The sequence below is a fragment of the Colobus angolensis genome, unplaced genomic scaffold (genome assembly GCF_000951035.1).
Source record: "Colobus angolensis palliatus isolate OR3802 unplaced genomic scaffold, Cang.pa_1.0 Scaffold14, whole genome shotgun sequence".
Classification (NCBI taxonomy): Eukaryota; Metazoa; Chordata; class Mammalia; order Primates; family Cercopithecidae; genus Colobus; species Colobus angolensis.
In genome coordinates this window covers 1,180,485-1,192,088 of record NW_012114488.1, presented here as the reverse complement: position 1 = coordinate 1,192,088, position 11,604 = coordinate 1,180,485, and the positions used below count along the sequence as shown (strand labels likewise).

The 11,604-nt window shown below is 38.8% G+C and overlaps 1 protein-coding gene across 3 annotated transcripts in view; it reads right to left on the bottom strand.

Annotated features, from left to right (window-relative positions):
- MTUS1 (microtubule associated tumor suppressor 1) overlaps positions 1-11,604 on the bottom strand; it is a 161,317-nt gene that overhangs the window by 126,552 nt on the left and 23,161 nt on the right. The window contains exon 1 of one of the 3 annotated variants that reach the window (XM_011934874.1): positions 4,455-4,603. The exons of the other annotated variants lie outside the window; for them this stretch is intronic. The gene's annotated coding sequence lies outside the window, so the exon portion shown is untranslated. Of the gene's footprint in view, positions 1-4,454; positions 4,604-11,604 lie in introns of those variants that run through there. 3 annotated transcript variants of the gene reach the window in all.

Genomic DNA, 11,604 nt, shown 5'->3' with positions numbered 1-11,604 from the left:
ACACACACACACACACGCACAGATATATATACATACACACACACACACACACACGAATTCTTTTGGTTTTATTTCTTGGCTCTTTCAGAGACAGGTCAATTCAATTCAAGGACAGTATACTCTGAATTTTCTGGTAAAGTCCCTTACTACATCTCTTCATAAAAATACCCACTCACAAAATCAGATATCACAGGGCTTCTAAATTACCTAACGACAAACAGAAATAGCACCAAAAATTGGTTCTTAGTTTTCACAAATCCTCTCATTATCATTTAAGTTATCATTTACTATATGAAATTATATACTTTATATACTATAAAATTAATATATACTACAAATTAAGAGATCTTTATGTTAGCATTAGTTTACCTTTGTTAAAAAAAAAAAAAGAAGACTAATTGTGACTTTAGAGGCATTTTAAGACTAGTTGACACTGGGTGCTGATTTAGTGAATTTTTGTCATCAAGTTCAAGTTCGTTACAGCTGTCAAAGATCATAAAACTGAAAGCATACAGTATCAGCAGAAACAAGTCTTATCGGTATCCATGCAATTTTAAAGAGAAGAACAGAAACTTGGCAACCAATGGGTGATTAAATGTCTGCAGAGCATCACATATGAGTACACCCAGTGCACAAGTAATCATCATCCTTGATTAGAATGAGAAAATGTTTAATTCCCACTCATCCCAAAGGTCACACACAAGTCTCATTCCTCCATGAGATCTCCTCCTACTCAACATGGCTATCTTTTTACAAGTCTAATATGCATACCTCTCTCAGCACTTGAATGGAATAACTGTTGCAGCATTTGGGAGTTATTTTTCTTTTAGACATTTGCAGATCTTATCTCAAGGTAACTAACAGCCCAAAGTTAAGTATTTGTGAGGCAATCTATGTGAACTCTGAACTTACCTTGGTGGCTTATATAAAATATGTAGAATGCATGGCAGGAGCCTTTGTAAGAAAGTATTATACTAGTTTTCTGGGAGTTTGTTGTCGTTTGGTCTGAGAATGTACTGCTAACCTCTCTTTTGTAAGAGAGAACTGATTTTGATACATATTTTAAAATATGATAGTGCAGAGCTACTGGATGTTAAAATTTTATTTTGTTTTGGTAGGTAGATTGAATTGAGAATCATATTATCAGTGTATCTGAGAATTATATGACCAGCATATTTTAAAATATGGTATCTATTGTAATCATATTTTAAAGTATGATAGTGTAGAGCTAATGGATGCTAAAATTTTATTTTCTTGTTTTAGTAGGTAGACTGAATTGAGAATCATATGATCAGAATATCTGAGAATTAGATAACCAGTATATAGTAAGACTAGACACAACCATATGCCATCGTTTCCTGTTATCATCACATAGTGTGGGTGGCGAGAGTGAACGGAAATCACTCCAGAATAATGATAAATGGTTTTTAAGACTCTGTACTGAATACATTCCAGCTGACAATGACTTTTCTGTTTTCACTTTGGTGGTATCAGCCTCAGGGTAAAAGAAAAATGTATTTATAAAAACAGTTTCATAAATCTTTTAGTTATAAACAACAAAGTTTTATATGAATATGTCATTTCATTTCTAGACTGTTGATAATAAGGAATTTGGGGCCAATTTTGATATATGAATGTATTGTTTTTACATAGGTGATTAAAGCTCTCCATTAGCAGTTAAAAAAAAAAAAGTGAAAGGTGGTGAAAGGTGCTGGGTACAGTGGCTCATGGCTGTAAACCCAAAACATCAGGAGTCCAAGGCAGGAGCAATGCTTGAGGCCTGGAGTTCGAGACCAGCCTGGGCAACAAAGCAAGACCCCCCACCTCTAAAAAAAAAAAAAATCAGCCAGGCATGGTGGTGCACACCTATGGTCCCAGCTACTCTGAAGGCTGAGGGCAGAAGGACTGCCTGAATCCAGGAGTTCCAGGTTGCAGTGAGCCATGACCAAGCCACTGCACTCCAGCCTGGGTGACAGAGCAAGACCCTGTCTCTTAAAAGAAAAAAAAGGTGTGAAAGAGACTGAAGTGCAGTAAGATGCTCCAAGTTTGGGGGTTGGGGTACATGAAGATAAAAAGGCAACAGTTTGGTCAGCTCAAGAGTTTGGCTTCCACCCTGAGGCAATGTGAGTCTGCCAAAGAAGTTGTGATGGCGACGGATGCCTCAAACTGGCTGAAGGTGGAAGACGTCCTAGTGAGGAGAGACTGGACGCACGGAACTGCTAGGGCAGATGTGAACTCCTGGCAGTAGCAGCAAGAGGCAAGGGAGGGGACAAGCCACACATGCTTAAAAGGCCACTACTGTGTCCTCTGCACTGAGCAGCAGAGATGCTGGCACACAATACGTGCCCAATACAGGTCTGTTGAATTAAACATTATTTTAAAAGACTACTTTACTTTCATTAATATTTAAAGAAGGAAGCCACAGCAGATAGTATCGGAGAGCTGTATAAATAATCTATCACATTCTAGAGAGATACACAAAGGATTTACACTTTGAGTATAAACTAGGAGACTTTTAGAATGTTCTCTCTTCTCTTTCTTCAAATAAACTAATTTGTGAACTCAGGATATTAATTCTGGATGTTCTAGGGCCTCAAAGGTCTTTTACTCAATCCAAAACAAATAAAAGAGAGGTTCAAAGAATGAATAAGAGATCTGGGTTAAAATGAATAATTTATTAAGCATAGAGACAGACACTAGTTTAATTATCTAAGGAAAAGTAATTTACTTCTTTTTAAAACACATACATTTAAGACTTTTTAAAAGAAAATCATATACCACAAAGAAAGCTATGAGAGAAACTCTGTTTATGCCATGGTAAAAAAAAAAAAAAAAATCAAAATGACCTCAACGAACATATATCACCCCCTTTCCCCACCCACCCTCAAAGCCACATGAGGTTTGTATTTAAAACATCTTTAAGAGCCTTTTTGCAGTAATTAGAGTATTTTTTATAGAAATAGTCAAACATTACCAAGTGTCTTATAAGCAGATAGAATTCCCCCCACCTCCAAAATAAAAAACAAAAACAAAAAACAAACAAACAAAAACCATTACAAGACCACCAGCAGAGAAGAGAGAGTCCTGGTGGGCAGATGGCATTCCACAGTCCTCTAAAACTGCTATCAAACACACCAGAAAGTAAAAGAACCATCCAAAAAGATCATTTTTACACCAATAAATAAAGATTAAACAATTGATGGTATTTTGTTTACATTCTGGAGTAGAGTTTTCGGGGGTTTTTTGTTTTTGTTTTTTTAATATGTTTACAATGTACATGGGCACTGAAGTGGAAAACGGACTTACTCTGTCAACAGCACAGTATAGTCAGTCTGTCTCAGATAAGTCACACTATGAAATTAAAAAGGCTTTGCATGAGGAAGCCCCCAGTTGATGAGGACAAGGACAGCACCCCTGAAGGAGAAGCTCCCAGCAAAGCCTGCAGGAAGTATAAAGATTCAAGACAAAGTCAATTAACTGACCTACTGAGGTTCAAGAATTCTGATTCCTCAACTTCATTCCAAAAAATGCTTTCATTCCAATTTTTTTTTTTTCTCTCAACAATTTCCTAAAACCTCCAAGCCAGCATGTGGAAGACCCCACGCACTCACAAACTCTTAAAACTGCATTTCTGAAGGCTTAGTCAGTAATCTTAATAAGGAAAACGGTTTAACATTTTCAGGGCATCCTGTATTCTTTAAACATATCATAAAAGCAGCAGAAATAACAAAGTTGTGTTTCCCTCAATCCTCATTTCCTGTTGCGAACACGGCACGAAAGCCAAATTGCCAAGTTTAAAATGCTCAGATCATTTTCCATCATAAGCATTCAAGTAGTTTCAGTTTTCTTCTCTCTCTCAGCAGACCCACTGCCGCACTCTTTGCTTATATCCACACACACACAGACACATACACACACACACACAGAGACATACACACACACAGACACACACACGCACACGGGGGGGGGAAGCACTACAATCAGAATCACAGTGCAAAGGTGACAAATAAGCAAGGTTCTAGACACTTCAGATGGCATATAAGTATATTATACATAGTAATTTCCTGCTACACTCCATACAATTGTTGGCATAACCATAAAATAACCATAGTCAGGTGTAATAACATACAACATTTTTACATGTTGCTTAATGAGAGTTTTTGTACTGGATACTTTAACCCAAAGTAGAGCACTACATTTGACTATTATCCTTTCCAAAAAGTGCATAAGGGTGTACTCACTTTTCTGCATAATAATCTTTGCATTTTCAAACATTCTAGAATTTAGCCTGAAGTAGGGGTAACCCAATAAAAGTATAATAAATACCACAAACAAAATATAAGCAGGTGGAAAGCATCTAAGATTTAAAGAGCAGCTTTAAAAAAAAAATTACTTTTGAAACTTGAGTGGTTTTAATTTAAATGCCCCAAATCAACCATACCAAGCTAACTTACCTATAGTCCTTAGAATATCAGAACCAACTGCTATAAACGTAAGTGACGTCTTATTCAAGTTAGCTATCCAAACAAAAATTGTTAATGCCTTTGGTTGCACCTAAGAGACTGTCTTTTTCAAGGAGCAATGCAGAAACTACAACCAGACTAAAGGAAATCCAAACACCAGACCATACAACGAATCCTCTCTGGGGACTATGATTATTCAAAGACCAGCTCAGCCTGGCAGCAGTAATAGGGCTGAGTGTAATGACTTTTTTTTTTCTTCCAAACTGAAGAATTTTCCTTGGACTCTCTGCCAATGAAACATCACAGACTTTTCTGAGGCTTTACAGGCAGAAAACTTGTACGCAGATGTTTCTTGGTTATACTATACACATCACTTACAGTAAAACTAAAAACAAACAAAAACACGACAAGCTCTTCAAGCAATTTTCAGACCATGTCTGAAAACAGAAGGGACTTTTGCCTGTCAGATTAAATCAGCATTCACTGTGGCTGGGTGACTGCTTCTGGATTAAAGAAACTGGAATATTCCAGTGATTTGGATAATGCAAAAGAAAAAAAGTTCTAAAGGTAAGTTGTTAAGTATGCATCTATAACATTACTGGAATTTAGATTTAAGGAAAAACCTTCATTAACCTGGCTACAATTTTACTTCTCATTTCCTTGACTAATTACCTATACCAATAAATTCTTAGGAGTGTCATATCCTTTAAACTTAGGAAGTTCAGACTGCTCAAAAATTCTCACGTTAATAATAAATAAAATAATGTGCGTAAGGAAAAGTTCCTGAAAGATATATACCATCTCATTAGCCGTGGTTCACCATCTCAGGTCAGTGATGAGGAATCGGAGGCAGGGGCATATTCTGCATTGTAAGTTTGCTTTATACGTTTATATAATGATTTAAATATTTATAATTAGTTTTGGAATTTTATTCAAATATGAAAACATTAAAATATATTTATGCTCCAATGGAATCAAATACATGCTTTATGGATTGAACTTTTCAAATCAACATTCCTTTCACAGACACTGCAATTAAAAGATCTGGAAATCTTTTATTCAGAATCTTGGGCCAGCATATCTGCTCTCAGCAATGTGAATAACTAGTGTCATCAAAGCTGTTACTTTACAAAATAGTCAGTGTAGTCCCTAAATAAATGTCTTTCAAATTCCAACAACAGATTGTCTAAATCAGACACCTGAAATGCATGCCAAGAAGTCTTGCAAGCAGGCAGTCTACACACGAAGACAAACCCTACAATAGATTCGCATGAAATTAAATACAACTCTTACAACAAAGACAATTTTACTATTTTCCTATAAACAGGGTCCACTTGTGGAAAAGAGATTGACTCACATGGATAATTCATCTTCCAGTGTTTAGAGTGACTGAGTTCATTTAACCCAATCTACTAGATCTATATGTGAGAAAACTGAGGTCTAGAGAAAAGAAGTTACGATTTCTAGTGGCATCTACTGCATAACTCTAGGAGTCACCATTCACACCACAGTCTATGGACAGAAACTTCACTGGTCCATTTAAAGATGATTGCCATGGTGCCCCTAGAACTGTGCAGGGTAGCGGCCTGGATGACTTTTAAGATCACACAATTATTTAGAGGCAGAATCAGGATCAGAATTATCTTCCATCTCTGCTTTAGTTTACCATCATCTTGCCTCATAAATGTATGAAAGAAAGCAAAACACAAGTGCATTTAGGATAAAACTGTAATTTTTATCCTTTTTAAAACCTGTGCATTTAGCCACCTTAGGTGAAATGGCATCAATACCGCAGACTAATCCTGCCTTCAGAACATCATATTAAAAGGAATGCCTATAGAAACGAGACACACATGTACAAAACAAAATAACTGAAACATTTAAAGATGTCCTACACCGATACACTAAATACTTTGTGTACCAAAGCTACAGGTGAAAACAAGAATAAATATTTCACTTGTATTATCCAAACTTGAATCCCTATTGTTTTCAATATCCCTACTGACTGTACCACAGAGGATTTAAATAAAGAGATTCATAATTATGACTGTCATATTACATCTGCTAAAACATAATTATCTGGTCCTGCTTCCCAGTAGAAGAGGCCAGTGTACTCTGTACTGATGTCATACCAAGGAAGCACTTTTGGCTCCAATCACTGATGCCAATTAAGATAAGAAACCAGTACATTCAGTACTCTAGTGGGTTGTTGCAAAGCAGATTAACTTTTCCTACAAAGAGAAACTAGGCCCAAAACCAGACACAGTATGTTCAACTTCTTTTTATAACCCGCTATCATTCGATGTGAAAGAAAACCTAGGCACTAAGTAAAAGCATTTCAGATCATTACTTTGTAAACAGCCAGAGCAGTTCTTCTAATTTCTGAAACCACCACCTGTGATCCAGCACCAAAAAAACACAAAGGAATAAAAGGTAACGAGAAACCATATGAACATAACATGCCCTTGTAAAGCACTGGCATGGAAATGACTTGAAGATTATATAACCAGACTAATCCATATTAGAGAATCAAAAGGAGATTAAACTCCCAAAGATACATTCAGAACAAAAGCCACTACGAACTAAATTATCCTGCTAGTTTCCTCAGTTCATGCAATATACACACACGTACAACCTCCCCCTCACTTTCACCTAGTTGGGATGAGAAGTTAACTTAGGCTGAACGACTATTATTTCTCTTTACTCCTAGTATACAGAGAGGATCCAAGAGAAAAAAAGATGTGCAGTAAAATATAAAGATTAGGAATCAGAGCCCCAAGGAAAATAAAAGATTGTATTAAACATCACCGCAAATCAATGTCCCTGAACTGAACTTTTCAAATATTTTGCAGTGTCTCAGATCACCATACGTAGTGCAGCAACGGGGGAAGAGTCTTCAAGAGTCATGTTAGCCACGCTGTCATTAGAGGTGGCCTAGAGATGCCCTGGGGTTAACCGAAACAAGCCAAAAAGCCCAGTGTCTATATCAATGGCCTTCCTATACAAAGGCAAATCTAGGGTAAGAAACCTCACTTTGATGTGTATGTATGTTTTCTGTTGCTACACCACAGACTGGGTAACTTATAAGCCATCAAAGTTCATTTAGGTCAGGGTTCTGCAGATTGAGAGTCCAAGAGCACAAAACTGGTGTCTGGTGAGGGCCCTCTTGCTGTGTCCTAAAATGGCGAAAGGCACCACACAGTGAGAGAGTAAAAGCCTGCCAATTCAGGTCTCTCTTCTTACAAAGCCACCAGTCCCATCACGGGAGCCACACCCGATGAACTCATCTAAATCTAATTACCTCCCAAAGACTCCACCTCCAAACACATAAAATTTGGGAGTCACATTCAAATCACAGCAATGGAGCACCAAAATCCTACAAGGTCTTTCCAGGAAGAACTCTGACACGTCCCTCATCACTCCTGTCTATGTCAACCAGCCTGGAAACACATCTACACATGCATGTATCAATGACTAGCATTTCTGAGGCAGAAGCCAGGGCCCAAAGCACACTATACGTAAATAAGACTAGGAGGCAAACCTAACGATTCCAGCGTCCATGTTCTTCCCCATTGTGCAGCCCTCACACCTACATTCCCTCCTTCAGCTCCCTCACCTCATTATGTGACCTTAACAATCCTGCTGGTAAAGGCAGTCCCCAACCCACAAGCATAAAATCTTCCAAAGTTTGCTTGGAGATTTATTTAACTCAAAGCTCATTTTCCTAGATAAATGCTACTAACAGCATTTCTCTCTTAATAGCATTCTGTTAAGAAGCTCCCAGGCTGCCCTCCAATCTGAAACCCATTTAAACCACAAAGCAGCTACTACTAGTTTGGGGGAAAAAAATAGCCCTTAACATCTGCATAAAGGCCTAAAAGCTGAACACCAGTTAAGATTTGGTTTCGATGTGGATAAAAGAATCAAAGGTGTTGCTTTTCCTACTTGATTCTGGCTCCTACTACCTCAGTCTCAAATCAGAAGAGGGTATGGACTGGGGAAGAAAATGAAAGTTAGTTTAGCACTTTCTAAAAGGTAAAGAAAAGAAAGGGGAGGTGACGCCACCAGGCATTGGGGTGAGTTTCATGAGAAGAGGCTCAACATCATCAGTCTTTAGTGAGATGCAATTCAAAACCACAATAAGATACCACTTCACACTTGTTAGAAAGCCTATGATCAAAATGCTGGTGAGGATGTGGAGAAACTGGAACGCCCCTGCACTGCTGGTGGAAATGTAACATGGTGCAGCAGCTATGGAAAATAATTCCGTGGTTCCTCAAAGAGATAAACATAGAATTGCCATCTGATCAAGCACTCCACTCTTACAACCCCAAAACCAGAAAACAGAAACTCCAAGAGATATTTGTACACTCATGTTCACAGCAGCAGTGTTTACAATAATCAAAAAGTGGATACCACTGACAGACGAGTGGATAAACAAAATGCGATCTATACATAAAGTGGAATATTATTCAGCCATAAAAAGGAAGGAAATTCTGTTACATGCTGCAACACGGCTGAACCCTGAAAATATTATGTCAAAAACAAAAAAACAGAAAAGGACAAATATTGGATGATTCCACTTAAAGTACCTGGAGTAGCCAAATGAATAAAGACAGAAAGTCAATTCGAGGTTACCAGGCACTGGGGGAGGGGAACACGGGGAGTTATTGTTAAATGGGTACAATTTCTGTGTGGGATGATGAAAAAGTTCTGAAAATACCCGTGATAGTTGCACAACTTTGTGATTGTACTTAATGCCACTGAACTGTACATTCAAAAACGGTTTAAAATGTAAATGTTATGTTATATATCTTTTACCTTAAAAAGAAAAAAAAGCACCACCACAAACTTTAAGAGTCAGAGCTAATGGCTTCACCTTACAATACCTCGACTTTCGCAAACTACAGAATAGAAGAAAAATATCGTACCACCTCTGGGATCTTGAAACTTCAGGCTGCATCAGGAGTATCTGTAGACCTCAAATGCTAAATCCTCAAATGCAAAATCACCACAGGACAGCATGCATCAACCCCTACACACCTGCCAGGTGGAAGCTTTTCTAAGCTAGACGGTCACACAGAAAGCAGCCATGTGTACATATGAGCAAGTTTCCTAAGTTTACAAGTTCTGTTGTTCAAATCTTCAATAAAATTCTCAGTCTATTAAGTATCATAAAAGAGACATTACTTCATAGAAGAGTAAAATTATCATAGTAACCACAGCAGTATGCTGACAAAGCTGTTTTTGATGTAAAAGATGTTTTAGAACACATTACTAGAACAAACATCTGGACCCACGGTCACCAGACATTGTGCAAACAGAGCTCAGGTACAGACTCCTGGTGAGGCAGCCTGGCCAATCTGAGTGACCCCAGTAGGGGCCTAAAAATAAAAGTGACCACAAGACACACAGCCCAATACCGAGCTGCATGACTATGCAGGCATTTCAGGGTTAAGTCAAGGTGCTTAGGTTCCTACTGGGCCACCGAGCCATTCAGCACCAGCGCTGGTCTCACTTGCAGGCAAAGAATGACACAACTACCTCTTCATGGAACATTCCCAGTCAAGGCCCACTTAATAAGGAGGTCCTTCTGCAGGGTCAAACAAACCTCAGAATGTATCGTGGTGCTGAGTGGTCTTTAAGACTTGCTTGTATTTACAGTCAGTCAACTGCAGATTGAACATAGTTGGGAGAAAAAAAATGTAACAATAAAAAGTACAGTATAACAAAACTAATATAAATGTATTTACATAGCACCTACATTAGGTATTAAAAGTAACCTAGAGATGATTTACAGTCTGGAAGGATGTGTCCTTTATAGGTAAATACTACGATATTTTATGCAAGAAACTTCAGCATTCTCAGACTTTGGTATTAACGGTGGGGTCAAGGGTGATCCTGGTAACAATCCCTGCAGAGACCTACAGACAATACACAGAAGTCTCAGATACGAGGCCCGGTGCAGTCATGCCTGTAATCCCAGCATTTTGGGAGGCCAAGGTGGGTGAATCACCTGATCTCAGGAGTTCACCAGCCTGTCCAACATGGTGAAACCCTGTCTCTACTAAAAATACAAAAATTAGCTGGGCATTGTGGCACATATCTGTACTCCCGGCTACTTGGGAGGCTGAGGCAGCAGAATCAGTTGAACTCGGGAGGCAGAGGTTGCAGTGAGCTGAGACTGTACCATGGCACTCCTGCCTGGGTGACTGAGTGAGACTCTGTCTCAAAAAAAAAAAAAAAAAAAAAGAAATCTCAGATACAAGGCTTACACAAAGTAAGCATTCAATAAATGCTGACTGTAAATTAGACTTTCTTTGCTATTAAACATCACTCATAGGTGACGATGAGTGATATTTAATCACTATTAACAACTATTTTCATATCCAAATACAAAATTTAAGGAAATAGATATGTAATACTCCCTGGACTCTTCTAAGACCTAACTGTAACTGCGCTTTTGGGAGCAATTTCAACAGCTGTAAGACTTGATTTCATGGTATCTTACTTAAAATGGAAAACCTGGGTGTGGGCTTAGCTCACAATAACCCCCTTTCTCTGAACACAGCCCCTCCTACTCACTGAGGTGGGTTCCACTAAATGAACTAGTGAATTAGCCCTTGTGCAGACACTTAACTCTAACAGTACGTGATTTTCCCACCCCCCCCCCCCCCCCGCATTTGGATTTGAAACAGGTGGTCAGGGCCGGGCACAGCGGCTCATGCTTGTAGTCCCAGCACTTTGGGAGGCCAAGGTGGTTGGATAACCTGAGGTCAGGAGTTCGAGACCAGCCTGGCCAACATGAGAAAACCCTGTCTCTACTAAAAGCACAAAAAAAATTAGCCAGGCGTGGTGGCACACACCTGTAATCCCAGCTACTTGGAGGCTGAGGCAGGAGAATCGCTTGAACCCAGGAGGCGGAGGCTGCAGTGAGCCAAATACTCCAGCTTGGGTGACAGAGTGAGACACTGTCTCAAAAAAAAGAAAAAAGGTAGTCAGACACAGTGTGTCCCTGGAACTAAAGAACATAAATCCAGGAGCTGTGCATCAGCCACCTTCCCCACACACCCAGAAACAGAGAAAGCAAATCTCTACAGAGACATGGATGGGACCAACATACCAAGAGCAGAGAAATGAA